Source organism: Bos taurus, chromosome 21 (assembly GCF_002263795.3).
Source record: "Bos taurus isolate L1 Dominette 01449 registration number 42190680 breed Hereford chromosome 21, ARS-UCD2.0, whole genome shotgun sequence".
NCBI classification, from domain to species: domain Eukaryota; kingdom Metazoa; phylum Chordata; class Mammalia; order Artiodactyla; family Bovidae; genus Bos; species Bos taurus.
In genome coordinates, this window is record NC_037348.1 from 45217952 (window position 1) to 45234038 (window position 16087).

A 16087-nucleotide genomic window follows, 5' to 3' on the forward strand; every position below is an offset into this window, starting at 1 on the left:
CTTAACATTAAAATTTTGGTTACATTTCCACCAAAATAGAAAACAAAAAAATCCCCATAATTATTGCTATTCCTCATATTTGTTCAGGAAGCTAGTTAATAAATGAGATAAAAAAAGTAAATAAGAGGTATAGTCTCAAAAAAAAAAAAAGAGAAATTATGACTGTGTGTAGATGATGTAAAACCAGAAAACCAAGAGTCAACTAAGAAAGTGTTACTACTAATAAGAGAGTTTCAGAAAAATGTTTGGTTACAAGAGAACTTTCCCATAAAGTAGCAGTAACCATTTGGAAAATATAAGGGAAGAAAGATCCCACTCAAAAAGTGCCCAGACTGAGAGTGAAGGGTACATAGGATCTCTCTGTACATTTTAAAAACAACTTCCTGTGACTCTACGATAATTTCAAAATAAAAAGTTTAAGATGTTACACAGCCCACCAGTGGAAGCTAAGAAAAAGAACTTCTAGAATCTGTGGTGTGCCAGACCCTTACCAGATGCACCTAGAATGCTCTTTCCAATGAAAAATGGAACTTAACAAACAACACATAGAGATAGATGGGTTCACTGCCCTCTCCGGAATGCAAGTTTTCTATTCTAAATCGAACTATCATACCATCCTGTGTGTGCTAAGTCATTTCAGTCGTGTCCGACTCTTTGTGACCCTATGAACTGTAGCCCGCCAGGCTCCTCTGTCCATGGGATTCTCCAGGCAAGAATACTGGAGTGGGTTGCCATGTCCTCCTCCAGGGGATCTTCCCTACCCAGGGATCAAACCCAGGTCTCCTGCAGCTCCTGCACTGCAGGCAGATTCTTTACTCCTGAGCCACCATGGAAGCCCATACCATCATGAACTCTCTACTTTTCTACTATAGACACGCTGTTCTTTCTATTACACGTAGGCGCAAAATCAGTGGTCAATGTTTTTAGTCACCCTCCCACCAAGAGTGGGACTAATCATACCTTATCTGTGCAACCTGAGAGATCTCTTTTCTACTTTTAGGCTTTCATGTTCATTTTAACTTGATTTTACCTTTAAAAAAATGCTGGGCCAAAAAAGGCTGTGCAGGCACCCATTATAACACAATCTGGGCCCAACCTTGTCTATACGTTGTTCTAGTGTTTTCCCCTCAAAGTTACACCCCCACTCACACATTTCAGCTCTATGCCTATGCTGGTTCTGTTCTTCCTCAGAGTTCCTGTAAGCCCCCGATCTAACCCACTAAAAACACCACTCTGATGCTTCTATGCTATAGCAACAGCAACACTTCACTTTTCTAGGAAGGTCATTGAGTCTTGGGCTTCCCTGGTGGCTCAGTGGTAAAGAACCTGCCTGCCAATGAAGTAGATGTGGGCTCAATCTCTGGGTTGGGAAGATCCCCTGGAGTAGGAAATGGCAACCCACTCCAGTATTCTCCCCTGGGAAATCCCACGGACAGAGGAGACTTGAGGGCTACAGTCCACGGGGTCACAGGAGGGTCGGACACGACTGAGCAACTAAACACCTGCCACCTTGGTTCATATGGTAGCTCAATGCCACTCAGTATAAAATAAGATTCTTTGGGACTTGCTATCTATATTTATTTAGTCTCTGACTCTCCTAGGACTTAGCTTCACAACAAAAAGCATATTCTCTCTATTCTAACAAAGTAGCAGGTTTTGTTTTAGCCTGAATATTGCTTGAATCTTTTGAAGGCTTCAGGCTTACAAATCATCTATTAGTAACATAACTTTCTATGCATGTCCTCAAGGACAGCCTAAAATTTCATTTGGCTGTGACTCTGTTCTTCATAATAATGGGTTTCACAACTAGGTAGGCGCCTGTATCTTCCAGAGTCCACTCCTACTGTATGTTCAGACCTTGGGAAGTATATTCAAATGTTGATTCCCAAGAGGCAATCAGCACAGAAGGTTCTCAGCAACTTGCACTTATCTGTTTTTTGCATTATCTGTGCACAGTTTAAAGTCTGAAGCAAAGTAGCAGGTCTAATAGAAAGCTAAATTTGAACTGTAGTGTTTCTGTTTGTCTTTTAACTTAACAAACACATTCCAAAGCTGTTGCAACCAGTCTGTTCAAGAACAAAAGCTCATTAGTGTGTGTCAACAGTCAGAGAAAACATAAATGCAATAACTTAGGGCTAAAATTTCCAAAATAAGCAGGACCTAGGAAAGTTCTTACATAACTTTAATTGGCCCGAAAAAAAGCAACTACTGCCTCCAAATTTTGTACAAGTCAGATATAATTGCAAAGACCATGCCCTTGTTTTGCAAGTACAGATTAAGAATACATATTAGACTAAGCACTATCTTCTCAAGGAAGCACTTCCTGTACTCCCGCCCCCAAACACCCATAATGCTGAAAGTCTCTTTCTTTTTCTCCTTACTCCCTTACAGAGCTCCTGTAACACATTGTATCCACTTGTTCCTACGTCAGTATTCCTGGGATGGGAGTTGGCCTTCCTCCCCTAAAATAAGACCTGACCCTATTTAATATATCCTGAGTAAAGGAATATGAACGAATGAACACTAGAAATAATCTGGACTGTATTTTCTGCATCTCTATTGTATGAATTTACAGAGATTTGAAGTACTTTTTCCTTTTTTTAACCAAGAACAAGGTTGAAGTAAGTACATGTTTTAAACAGTGGACTTCCCTGGTGGCTCAGATGATAAAGAATATGCCTGCAAAGCAGAAGACTCACAATGCAGAAGACCCGGGTTTGATCCTTGGGTTGGGAAGAATCCTTAGAGAAGGTATTGGCTACCCACTCCAAAGAGATGTAGTCTCTGCTGTTAACTCTATTCACTAAACTTCTGGTAGTGGTAGGCACTCAGTTTTCTCAGTGGTGGGTTAACGAATCTATAAAATCAGAGGTTTAAATTAGATGCTTGACAAAGAACCAGCTTATTCATAGATTTCGTGAGGCCCCTCACATTATTTCATAGTACGAAAACAGCTTCATGCTTTAGAAAAATTAGTGTCATGAACAGAGTCTCTGAAGTCATTGTTATTACTTTTAGGAACGTATTTTTTGTTTTCACGTGACAATAGCCTTATGCATCAGTAGGATAGCAGTTTTGTAAACACTCCTGTTATAGCCCTTGTCACTTTGTAGTATAATTATTTGCTTACTTGATGGCTTCCCTCATAGCTCCTCAAGGACAGGGGCCAGTGCTGCTGTATTTATGCATCTTTGTATTACCCGCTCCAGCACATGTCTGATGCACTATAGACATCTATAAATATTTCTTGAAGAATGAATTAATTTTCAGTGTCTTAGGTCCACCATGAACTAGTATAAGCTTAAGATTTCACATATTTCTAAAGGAGCTCTGTGGTTGAATAGAGTTTTCCTAGTTATTTTAAACTCCTTTGTATTTCTCTGTGACTTGTGTCATTATTGTTATTTAAACTTTAATATTTCACTCTAAATAGGTAAGAGGGCATATTAACCAGGAAATGATTAATATATTGGGGCTTCCCTGATGGCTCAGTGTAAAGAATCTGCTTGCCAGTGGAAGACAGAGGCGACTCAGGTTCAATTCCTGGGTTGGGAAGATCCCCTGGAGTAGGAAATGGTAACCTAAATCCAATGTACTGAGGAGCCCAGCGGGCTACAATCCATAGGGTTGCAAAGAGTCAGATGCAACTGAACACACACACACACACACACACACACAATTTATATATCAAGTGGGTAGATAACAGCATTTAATTACCTATGAACTGTTTGTCAGAGGGGTTGTGAATTTTAATATCTGCAAAGGTTTTTACCATGCTGGGATGAAAGATGATCAAGATTAATGCATCATTAAGAAGAGTACAATCACAATTTGCATGTGGAAATCTGAAAGTACATCTAACATACCATTTCAAATTTTATAAGAAGACATGTAAATGTTCCACATCACGGCTACCACCACAAAACAGAAATAATTTAGATTTTTACTAATGCTTTTTATAGTCAATAATGTGTAGATAAAATATTTTATCTGTTAATAGCACTTAGTCTTCAGTTACATTCTAGGAACGTTTTTGTTTTGATTTATTGCTGTGGTGGTTGTGAATACAATTAGCTCCCAAATTACTTTATCTCTAAAGCATGCCTATATTTCATGGTAAAACCACTTACTTCATTGTCCTTTAATTCTTATGATCCATTCCATAAAAAACTTTTTGTTTCTTTTGCTGCTGCTGCTAAGTCGCTTCAGTCGTGTCTGACTCTGTGCGACCCCAGAGACGACAGCCCACCAGGCTCCCCTGTCCCTGGGATTCTCCAGGCAAGAACACTGGAGTGGGTTGCCATTTCCTTCTCCATTTGTTTCTTTTAAATATCACTCAAATCGAATTTAATTTTCCTACCACCACCATGGAGAGCATCCAAATGCAAACCAATCATGCCTAGCTTCAAATAGTTCCGTGCCCTCTTGTTCCACCTGTAGTTATTCTTCCTTCTTTCTTAGCAGCTCTCCATGCTATAGATTTTCTTTTTTTTGGTAAGATCTAAAGCAGAGTTCCAAAGTATAGCAAGGAGAGATAAGAAAGCTTTCCTCAGCAATCAGTGCAAAGAAATAGAGGAAAACCAACAGAATGGGAAAGACTAGAGATCTCTTCAAGAAAATTAGAGATACCAAGGGAACATTTCATGCAAAGATGGGTTCGATAAAGGACAGAAATGGTAGGGACCTAACAGAAGCAGAAGATATTAAGAAGAGGTGGCAAGAATACACAGAAGAACTGTACAAAAAAGATCTTCACAACCAAGATAATCACGATGGTGTGATCACTGCCCTAGAGCCAGACATCCTGGAATGTGAAGTCAAGTGGGCCTTAGAAAGCATCAGTACGAACAAAGCCAGTGGAGGTGATGGAATTCCGGTTGAGCTGTTTCAAATCCTAAAAGATGATGCTGTGAAAGTGTTGGACTCAGCATGCCAGCAAATTTGGAAAACTCAGCAGTGGCCACAGGACTGGAAAAGGTCAGTTTTCATTCCAATCACAAAGAAGGCAATGCCAAAGAATGCTCAAACTACAGCACAATTGCACTCATCTCACACACTAGCAAAGTAATGCTCAAAATTCTCCAAGCCAGGCTTCAGCAATACGTGAACCATGAACTTTGAGATGTTCAAGCTGGTTTTAGAAAAGGCAGAGGAACCAGAGATCAAATGGCCAATATCCTCTGGATCATGGAAAAAAGAAGAGAGTTCCAGAAAAACATCTCTTTCTGCTTTATTGACTGCTTTTTGACTGCCAAAACCTTTGACTGTGTGGATCACAATAAACTGGAAAATTCTGAAAAAGATGGGAATACTAGACCACCTGACCTGCCTCTTGAGAAACCTATATGCAGGTCAGGAAGCAACAGTAAGAACTGGACATGGAACAACAGACTGGTTCCAAATAGGAAAAGGAGTACATCAAGGCAGCATATTGTCACCCTGCTTATTTAACTTATATGTAGAGTACATCAAGAGAAATGCTGGGCTGGAAGAAGCACAAGCTGGAATCAAGGTTGCCGGGAGAAATATCAATAACCTCAGATATGCACATGACACCACCCTTATGGCAGAAAGTGAAAAGGAACTAAAAAGCCTCTTGATGAAATTGAAAGTGGAGAGTGAAAAAGTTGGCTTAAAGCTCAACATTCAGAAAACGAAGATCATGGCCTCTGGTCCCATCACTTCATGGGAAATAGATGGGGAAACAGTGGAAACAGTGTCAGACTTTATTTTTGGGGGGCTCCAAAATCACTGAAGATGGTGATTGCAGCCATGAAATTAAAAGACGCTTACTCCTTGGAAGGAAAGTTATGACCAACCTAGATAGGATATTGAAAAGCAGAGACATTACTTTGCCAACCAAGGTCCGTCTAGTCAAGGCTATGGTTTTTCCTGTGGTCATGTATGGATGTGAGAGTTGGACTGTGAAGAAAGCTAAGTGCCGAAGAATTGATGCTTTTGAACTGTGGTGTTAGAGAAGACTCTTGAGAGTCCCATAGACTGCAAGGAGATCCAACGAGTCCATCCTAAAGGAGATCAGTCCTGGGTGTTCATTGGAAGGACTGATGCTAAAGCCGAAACTCCAATACTTTGGTCACCTCATGCGAAGAGTTGACTCATTGGAAAAGACTCTGATGCTGGGAGGGATTGTGGACAGGAGGAGAAAGGGATGACAGAGGATGAGATGGCTGGATGGCATCACCGACTCGATGCACATGAGTTTGTGTGAACTCCGGGAGTTGGTGATGGACAGGGAGGCCTGGGCGTGCTGCAGTTCATGGGGTTGCAAAGAGTCGGACATGACTGAGCGACTGAACTGACTAAATACTCCTTGGAAGGAAAGTTAGGACCAACCTAGACAGCATATCAAAAAGCAGAGACATTACTTTGTCAACAAAGGTCTGTCTAGTCAAGGCTATGGTTTTTCCAGTAGTCATGTATGGATGTGAGAGTTGGACTATAAAGAAAGCTGAACACAGAAGAATTGATGCTTTTGAACTGTGGTATTGGAGAAGACTCTTGAGAGTCCCTTGGACTGCAAGGAGATCCAACCAGTCCATCCTAAAGGAGATCAGTCCTGGGTGTTCATTGGAAGGACTGATGTTGAAGCTGAAACTCCAGTACTTTGGCCACCTGATGCAAAGAGCTGACTCATTGGAAAAGACCCTGATGCTGGGAAAGATTAAGGGCAGGAGGAAAAGGGGATGACAAAGGATGAGATGGTTGGATGGCATCACGACATGGGTTTGGGTGGACTCCGGGAGTTGGTGATGGACAGGGAGGCCTGGCGTGCTGCGGTTCATGGGGGTCACAAAGAGTTGGACACGACTGAGTGACTGAACTGAAAACTGAATGTCACTTTCAACTCTTCAACCTTCATTGTCTTTCCATTGTCCTTAAAGCCCACACTCCTTAGCACAGCCTCCGAAATCCTGGTCATTCTAGACCTTCACCTACTCCACTTCCTATTCCAATCACTGCTTGGGCATCCTTCTTATCCAGACTCTCTTTCAGTCCCTGGTGCTCCTGACTTTCCTGATGCTGCTTTCTCTGCTGGGAATATTCTTCCCAGGGTTTTCTTCTAGTTACTTGTACCCATCCTTCAGAGCTTATCTGTCTCTTCCTCATGGAAGCCTAGCATAACTTCCTTAGCTAAATTAAATATGTTTTCTACAGTCTCTCATAGCACCATCTACATCTTCTTGTAGCCCTTACTACAAGGACCACTTTACATTTATTTGTGTGATTATTTGATTCTTCTGCTTCTCCCACTAGACTGTATACTCCATGAGGGCACCATTTGCTCAGCCTTAGAGACCCAACTCCTAAACAGTGCCTGGCACATAGTTGCTCAATAAATATTTGTTAATTCTATTCTATTACTGCTTCATCTAGATTTACTATAAGCACAAAAGTAATAAACTTCTTAAAAAGCAGAATCCTAAAAAATGAAATTATCTTTCAGAAATAATTTTATTAGTAATTATTAAATCTGATAAAAGAGAATTACATGAGATCAGAAGATCTATGTTATAAAAATTTTCACCAGCAATAACATTTTTACTAGCATATATCAATGTCACTCTTCTTTGAATTGTTACTATGAAATAACAATAAAAATAACAACAACAACAACAAATAACAGATGACATTTATTGAATGCTCCTATCTGTATATTGTCACCCTGCTTATTTAACTCATATGCAGAGTACATCATGAGAAACCCTGGGCTGGAAGAAGCACAAGCTGGAATCAAGATTGCTGGGAGAAATATCAATAACCTCAGGTATGCGGATGACACCACCCTCATGGCAGAAAGTGAAGAGGAACTAAAAAGCCTCTTGAAAGAGGAGAGTGAAAAAGTTGGCTTAAAGCTCAGCATTCAGAAAACGAAGATCATGGCATCTGGTGCCATCTCTTCATGGGAAATAGATGGGGAAACAATGGAAACAGTGTCAGACTCTATTTTTTGGGCTCCAAAATCACTGCAGATGGTGATTGCAGCCATGAAATCAAAAGACACTTACTCCTTGGAAGGAAAGTTATGACCAACCTAGATAGCATATTCAAAAGCAGAGACATTACTTTGCCAACAAAGGTCCATCTAATCAAGGCTATGGTTTTTCCAGTGGTCATGTATGGATGTGAGAGTTGGACTGTGAAGAAGGCTGAGCACCAAAGAATTGATGCTTTTGAACTGTGGTATTGGAGAAGACTCTTGAGAGTCCCTTGGACTGCAAGGAGATCCAACCAGTCCATCCTAAAGGAGATCAGTCCTGGATGTGCATTGGAAGGAATGATGCTAAAGTGGAAACTCTAGTACTTTGGCCACCTGATGCGAAGAGCTGACTCATTGGAAAAGTCTCTGATGCTGGGAGGGATTGGGGGCAGGAGGAAAAGGGGACGACAGAGGATGAGATGGCTGGATGGCATCACCAACTCGATGGACATGAGTTAGAGTGAATTCCAGGAGTTGGTGATGGACAGGGAGGCCTGGCGTGCTGCGATTCATGGGGTCACAAAGAGTCGGACACGACTGAGTGACTGAAATGAACTGAACTGATGTGTAGGCATTGCGTTAAGTGCTATATATGTATTATCTCAATTCAATCCTCATAATCCCTCAATATAGGTATTATTAAACCCATTTTACTCATGAGAAAATTAAGGCTCAGAGGAGTTAAGTCTACTTGCTCAGTCAGACAGCTACTTAGTAGTGGAGGCCATATACACAATAGTCAGCCCAGATTTGTCTGACTCCTGATTCCCTTCTCCATCCTTTCCTTCCCTTTCCTCCTCCTTTTTTTTTTTTTTTTTGGTACAAATTCTACAAGGTTTACTCTAGAAAAGAAGGTTCAACAATAGAATCTCATAAATAAGCCTTCTTATTGAGTAAAAGTATTTTGGCCACCTCATGTGAAGAGTTGACTCATTGGAAAAGACTCTGATGCTGGGAGGGATTGGGGGCAAGAGGAGAAGGGGACAACAGAGGATGAGATGGCTGGATGGCATCACTGACTCGATGGACATGAGTCTGAGTGAACTCTGGGAGTTGGGGATGGACAGGGAGGCCTGGCGTGCTGTGATTCATGGGGTCGCAAAGAGTCGGACACGACTGAGCGACTGATCTGATCTGATCTGATTGAGTAAAAGAAAAATGTGAATATTACTAGTGCATTTCAGAGTTTCAAAATTGTTTAGTAACATAATTTAATTTAGTTGCTTCATTTATCAAACATTTCACCCACACCTAGTATCATATTTGAGTTCCTCATTCTTTTCTAACCACGAGTATCAGTACACTGAGATACTGGGACACCATAGGCCATGTTAGATCAGCTCTGACTGCTCTGGCACTGACCAGCCATTTGATATCAGGCAAATTACATAACCATCTCACTCCCACTTCCAAACATCAGCCTCTGCGAGTATAAAATGGAAATAAGTGCACCTATCTTGCTGGGTTGCTGTAAAAATTAGGTACACTATACTGTATGCAAAGTGCTTGACATATAATTGATATTCATTAAGTCATTTGATTATTACCTTATAGATGTCTTTATTTTTTTTTCAAGTAATGTGTATTTGGCAGCATTGTGCTTGAGATTGTCCTAGATAGTTTTCATTTCTATGATACAGAAGCACAGTCACCAGAGATATTTGTCTGAGCATGAGTCCTATTTGTTTTGGTTTAGAAAATAAGATCATTATACTCAAATATCCTTTAGCCAAGTGCTATGCCTATAAAGGATACCTAATAAATCCATGCTAAATAACTGAGTGATCATTGTACAGCAAATGTTTAAAGAATTCACAGGTAAACAGAAAAATCTACTTAAAATGGGCCAGAAAGAATAAGCAGAATTCACAAATTACCTCTGAGTTTTGTCTCTGATTTATCAAGCTCTGAAAATATAGATCCAGTTTAATTTTTACAATTTGATGCAACAATGAAAAAGCAACCCCATTGTCTGCACATTTCAGTCTATATTACCGATTAGTCAAAAAGTTATGATTCATCATTCACATAAGCAAAATAAATGAGCAAATATGATGTTTGCTAAAATGATGCACAATGTTTAATCATGCTCATGTGATAGTCCAAACATTTTTTTATTTAACTGAAAGAAGTACATATGATTCCAAAATTGTCCACAAAGTATTGAAAGTTAATTAAAGTATCTGGATGATAGTAAAAATATACAAGAATCTTTCAACATATTCTGAAAACAATTCTGCTTTCAGAGCAATGCAAAAATTTCCCCCGATTTCTCCCTCAAGGAGAAATCCAAATTAGGTACTACAGTTTAAAACCAGATTCATGAGGTCTGCAACTGAAATATATACTGAAAAAATATATATATACTGAAATATATATATGAAACAAAATTATAGCTCAGTTTGTATCAATCAGCAGTATTGATTTAGAACCAATAATTAGTGCTGAAGTTCCAATCATTTTCTTATTTTATTGACTTGCTAAGTAGGGAATCAGTTCACATACACAAAAGTTAAATTCTACAGCAAATTCATTTTGAGTGTCTAACATTTCCAAAGTTTTATCCATCCTGATTTAATATTGATATGAATTAACATTATATACATTTTAAAGGATAAATTTATAATGATATATTTAAACCTGTGTACTTTTATAAATGGTAATATTGTAGAAACCACAAGATTATGATTTTAATTATAATTATTATTTATTTTATATTTGTAACGAATAATCATTAATTTCCATGACATTTCTATGGATATAACCACATTTTATTCCTATTTTATGAAAGATTAATATAAGACTGCATATAAGGATATATCTAATAGTAACAAAGCCAGAAAAAAGATGAGTTTCTGCTCTGTGATTTTGGGATCAGTTTCCTAATTCTCACTTCAAATCCGGATGTTCAAAAAAAAAAATTCACACATGGAAGACACAATCAAATCTAAGCAAATAACCTACCTCATAATAAAGAAATATTTTATATTTAAACAATACAGGCTTTCCAAACATACAGTACTTGTCAATTAATTTGGTTAGGAACAAGACCCCTCTTAGAGATAAGCTAATTAATCTGTTTCCCAGGTGGGATCTGAAAGCCATAGGGAGACATCTTCCCCAAACCGCTGCCCCAGATTCCCAAGGCAGCTGTCAGCCATTAACATGTTAGTTTTGAATTAGTTTATCAGTTACCAACCTGAGGAAGACTTGCAGGAAACAGGAGCTCAGTGCCGAAAGGGAAGGAAAGGACAGCTGCCAAGCTAATGAGTCTGCAATGGGGACAGTAGGCAGTCTGGAGAGCAGCGGCGGAACACAAGTCCCTGGCAGAGTGGAGAATGCAGAAAGATGCCACAGAAAAGGAGATAAAGGATTCATGAGAAAAAATTCACCTCGTTCCCAGTTTTTCAAACAAGCTGGAGTATTAGACAGTTGATTCCAAACAGTATTCAAAATAGTCAAATCATAAATACTAAATGCAGTTACAGATAACAAAAGTTCTAAACAGCCAAGAAATAATTAATTACCTTTTTTTTTTTTTTTGGTGTTGGAAAGTTACAGGCTGAATTTCATATTGGTGTGAATGTATTCTATTTATTCTACTGGTTTTTTCCTCCCAGCAGTTAAAAACCAGTAACCTACCGGAAAGCAGCAGTATAATCTCAACATTCTATTAAAGTTGCCCATCATCAGCAACTGAGCCAATACCGAAGTGGGAAAGGTGACTTACTGACAATTACAGTAAAGTAAAGATATACTTGTGTTTTCAATCTCTTTTATTAGGAAAGCTGAGATTACTCAACATTTAAGTTATTAGAGAAAAACATTCTTACTCTCCTTTCTCAGTTATTCTTTGTACACAGTTTTGATTATATGCCTATAATCAGGTGTTGAGTTCAAAATATAAAGATACAGATAATATAGGGCTTCTCTGGTGGCTTGGTGGTAAAGAATCCGCCTGCCAGTTCAGGACACATGGGTTTGATCCCTGATCTAGGAGGATCCCACATGCTGCAGAGCAACTCAGTCCAGGAGCCCTAACTGCTGAGCCCATGTGCTGCAACTGCTGAAGCCCACGTGCCCTAGAGCCTGTACTCCCCAACAGGAGGGCCCGCTGCCAAGGGATGTCCGTCCACCACAGTTAGAGAGTGACCCCTGCTCTCTGCATATTCTTACTCTCTTTTCTCAGTTATTCTTTGTACTTAATTTTGATATATGGCTATAATCAGGTGTTGCGCTCAAAATATAAAGATACAGATAATATAGGGCTTCCCTGGTAGCTCAGCTAGTAAAGAATCCACCTGCAATGCTGGAGACCCTGGTTTGAATCCTGGGTCAGAAAATTCCCCTGGAGAAGGGATAGACTACCCACTTCAGGATTCTTGGGCTTCCCAGGTGGCTCAGAAAATAAAGAATTCACCTACAATGTGGGAGACCTAGGTTCAGTCCCTGGGTTGAGAAGATCCCCTGGAGGAGGGCATGGCAACCCATTCCAGTATTCTTGCCTGGAGAATCCGCATGGACAGAGGAGCCTGTCAGGCTATACAGTTCATGGGGTTGCAAAGAGTCGGACACGACTGTGACTAAGCATCTGCTCTCTGCAACTAGAGCAAAGCCTGTACAGCAACGAAGACACAGCACAGCCAGAAATTTAAAAAATAAACAATTTTTTTAAACAAAGATATAGTTAATATAGATAAAATATTTGAGGGAGGGTATATATCCATATTTTCATGTTTCAGATATCTGCAGGGATGCCAAAGACAGAAAAGAAAGCATGCATTTAAATAGGCCCTCTAGGCACTGTTGAGCCCATAAGTGAAAGTGAAGTTGCTCAGTCGTGTCCAACTCTTTGCAACCCCATGAATCGCAGCACGCCAGGCCTCCCTGTCCATCACCAACTCAGACTCCCATCCATCGAGTCAGTGATGCCATCCAGCCATCTCAACCTCTGTCGTCCCCTTCTCCTCTTGCCCCCAATCCCTCCCAGCATCAGAGTCTTTTCCAATGAGTCAACTCTTCGCATGAGCTGCCCAAAGTACTGGAGTTTCAGCTTTAGCATCATTCCTTCCAAAGAAATCCCAGGACTGATCTTCAGAATGGACCGGTTGGATCTCCTTGCAGTCCAAGGGACTCTCAAGAGTCTTCTCCAACACCACATTTCAAAAGCATCAACTCTTCGGCACTCAGCCTTCTTCACAGTCCAACTCTCACATCCATACATGACCACAGGAAAAACCATAGCCTTGACTAGACGGACCTTGGTTGGCAAAGTAATGTCTCTGCTTTTGAATATGCTATCTAGGTTGGTCATAACTTTCCTTCCAAGGAGTAAGCGTCTTTTAATTTTATGGCTACAATCACCATCTGCAGTGATTTTGGAGCCCAAAAAAATAAAGTCTGACACTGTTTCCACTGTTTCCCCATCTATTTCCCATGAAGTGATGGGACCGGATGCCATGATCTTCGTTTTCTGAATGTTGAGCTTTAAGCCAACTTTTTCACTCTCCATTTTCACTTTCATCAAGAGGCTTTTTAGTTCCTCTACACTTTCTGCCATAAGGGTGGTGTCATCTGCATATCTGAGGTTACTGATATTTCTCCCAGCAATCTTGATTCCAGCCTGTGCTTCTTCCAGTCCAGCATTTCTCATGATGTACTCCGCATATAAGTTAAATAAACAGCGTGACAATATACAGCCTTGTACTCCTTTTCCTATCTGGAACCAGTCTGTTGTTCCATGTCCAGTTCTAACTGTTGCTTCCTGACCTGCATACAAATTTCTCAAGAGGCAGATCAGGTGGTCTGATATTCCCATCTCTTTCAGAATTTTCCACAGTTTATTGTGATCCACACAGTCAAAGGCTTTGGCACAGTCAATAAAGCAGATATAGATGTTTTTCTGGAACTCTCTTGCTTTTTTGATGATCCAGCGGATGTTGGCAATTTGATCTCTGGTTCCTCCAAAAATAGAGCAGAGGCCCTAGAAAAGGACCATTCTCCCACTCCTTTTTTTCACATGTTCCTGGAGGAAAGCAGAGTGTTTTTTAAAAACAAAACAAAATAAAAAACCAAAACCCATGACCACAGACACACAATGCTGCTGCTGCTTAGTCACTTCAGTCATGTCAGATTCTCCAGGCAAGAGTACTAGAGTGAGTTGCCATGCCCTCTTCCAGGGGATCTTCCCAATCCAGGGATCAAACCTGGGTCTCCTGCATTGCAGGCAGATTCTTTACCACGGAGCTACCAGAGGAGCCCCAGACACACAGTAGGGATGGAATTAACAAGAGATGAAATTGCTTAGTTAGCAGCTTCCAAGCACCATTTCAAATCTGAGTTTTCACTATCCCCCTGACAACAGGAAGGCAGGCAGGAAGGTACCTTTCCTTTCTAGTGTAGCAAAGAACAGCAACATATAAGAGAGCAGTTTGTGTGATGGTTTCTCACTTATACCCTGAAGTCAGGCAGGCTTGGGTTTGAATTCTAACTCTGGCATTTTAATAGCTGCAACTAAACAATGTGTGTCTCTGTTTATTTCCTGATCCTGTGCCTACTTCCTGATCTGTAATGGGAGTTAGTGCCTTCCTCAGAGGGTTGTTCTAAGGATCAAATAAAATGGGCTCCAGGCATGGAGTAAATATTAGCCTTTCAGTCATCATAATTAACTCTCTCCCCTTCTACTATTCTGAAGTTGGGAAAGACACATTTTTGAGACAGATGACAAAATATGTTACAAGTGACTTGTTGATAAACATTTGTTAAGCCAAGTCTGCCATTAGCACTCTAACTGTAAGCCCAAAATAACAAGGATGTTAAATTTCTGTCTTGATAATAAAATTCTCTGTATTTTTCACCTGCAGATTCTCTTCAGAAGGTTGTGGAAACAAATATTTCAAACAGAAATAGGCCTACAGTTTGAGGGAATTATATGACTTTAAGTTGAAAAAAAGAGACTAGAGCTCAGTCAGTGCAATTCAGTCGCTCAGTCGTGTCCGACTCTTTGCAACCCCATGGACTGCAGCACACCAGACCTCTTTGTCCATCACCAATTCTCAGAGTTTGCTCAAACTCATGTCCATCGAATCGGTGATTCCAGCCAACCATCTCAGCTTCTGTCATCCCATTCTCCTCCTGCCTTCAATCTTGCCCAGCATCAATTTTCTAATGAGTCAGTTCTTCTCATCAGGTGGCCTAATATTGGAGCTTCAGATTCAGCATCAGTCCTTCCCATGAACACCCAGGATTGATCTTCTTTAGAATGGACTGGTTTGATCTCTTTATTGTCCAAGGGACTATCAACAGTCTTCTCCAACATCACAGTTCTAAAGCATCATTTCTTCTGTGCTCAGCTTTCTTTATAGTCCAACTCTCACATCCATACATGACTACTGGAAAAACCATAGCTTTGACTAGACGAACCTTTGTTGGCAAAAAAATGTCTCTGCTTTTTAATATATTGTCTAGGGTGGTCATAGCTTTTCTTCCAAGGAGCAAGTGTTTTTTAATTTCACGGTTTCAGTCACCATCTGCAGTGAATTGGAGCACCCCAAAATAAAGTCTATCACTGTTTCCATTGTTTCCCCATCTATTTGCCATGAAGTGATGTTAGAACTGGACATGGAACAACAGACTGGTTCCAAATAGGAAAAGAAGTACGTCAAAGCTGCATACTGTCACCCTGCTTATTTAACTTATATGCAGGGTACATCATGAGAAACGCTGGGCTGGAAGAAGCACAAGCTGGAATCAAGATTGCCGGGAGAAATATCAATAACCTCAGATATGCACATGACACCACCCTTATGGCAGAAAGTGTAGAGGAACTAAAAAGCCTCTTGATGAAAGTGAAAGAGGAGAGTGAAAAAGTTGGCTTAAAGCTCAACATTCAGAAAACGAAGATCATGGCATCTAGTCCCATCACTTCATGGGAAATAGATGGGGAAACAGTGGAAACAGTGTCAGACTTTATTTTTGGGGGACTCCAAAATCACTGAAGATGGTGATTGCAGCCATGAAATTAAAAGACACTTACTCCTTGAAAGGAAAGTTATGACCAATCTAGACAGCATATTCAAAAGTAGAGAC

At 40.2% G+C, this 16087-nt stretch overlaps 1 protein-coding gene across 2 annotated transcripts in view; it reads right to left on the reverse strand.

The window, feature by feature from the left end:
• Positions 1 to 11317, reverse strand: part of BAZ1A (bromodomain adjacent to zinc finger domain 1A) — a 113297-nt gene extending 101980 nt beyond the window's left edge. For both annotated transcript variants that reach the window (XM_059879153.1, XM_059879152.1), the window contains exon 1: positions 11199 to 11317. The gene's annotated coding sequence lies outside the window, so the exon portion shown is untranslated. The remainder of the gene's footprint in view (positions 1 to 11198) is intronic.
• Between the last annotated feature and the right edge of the window lie 4770 nt (positions 11318 to 16087).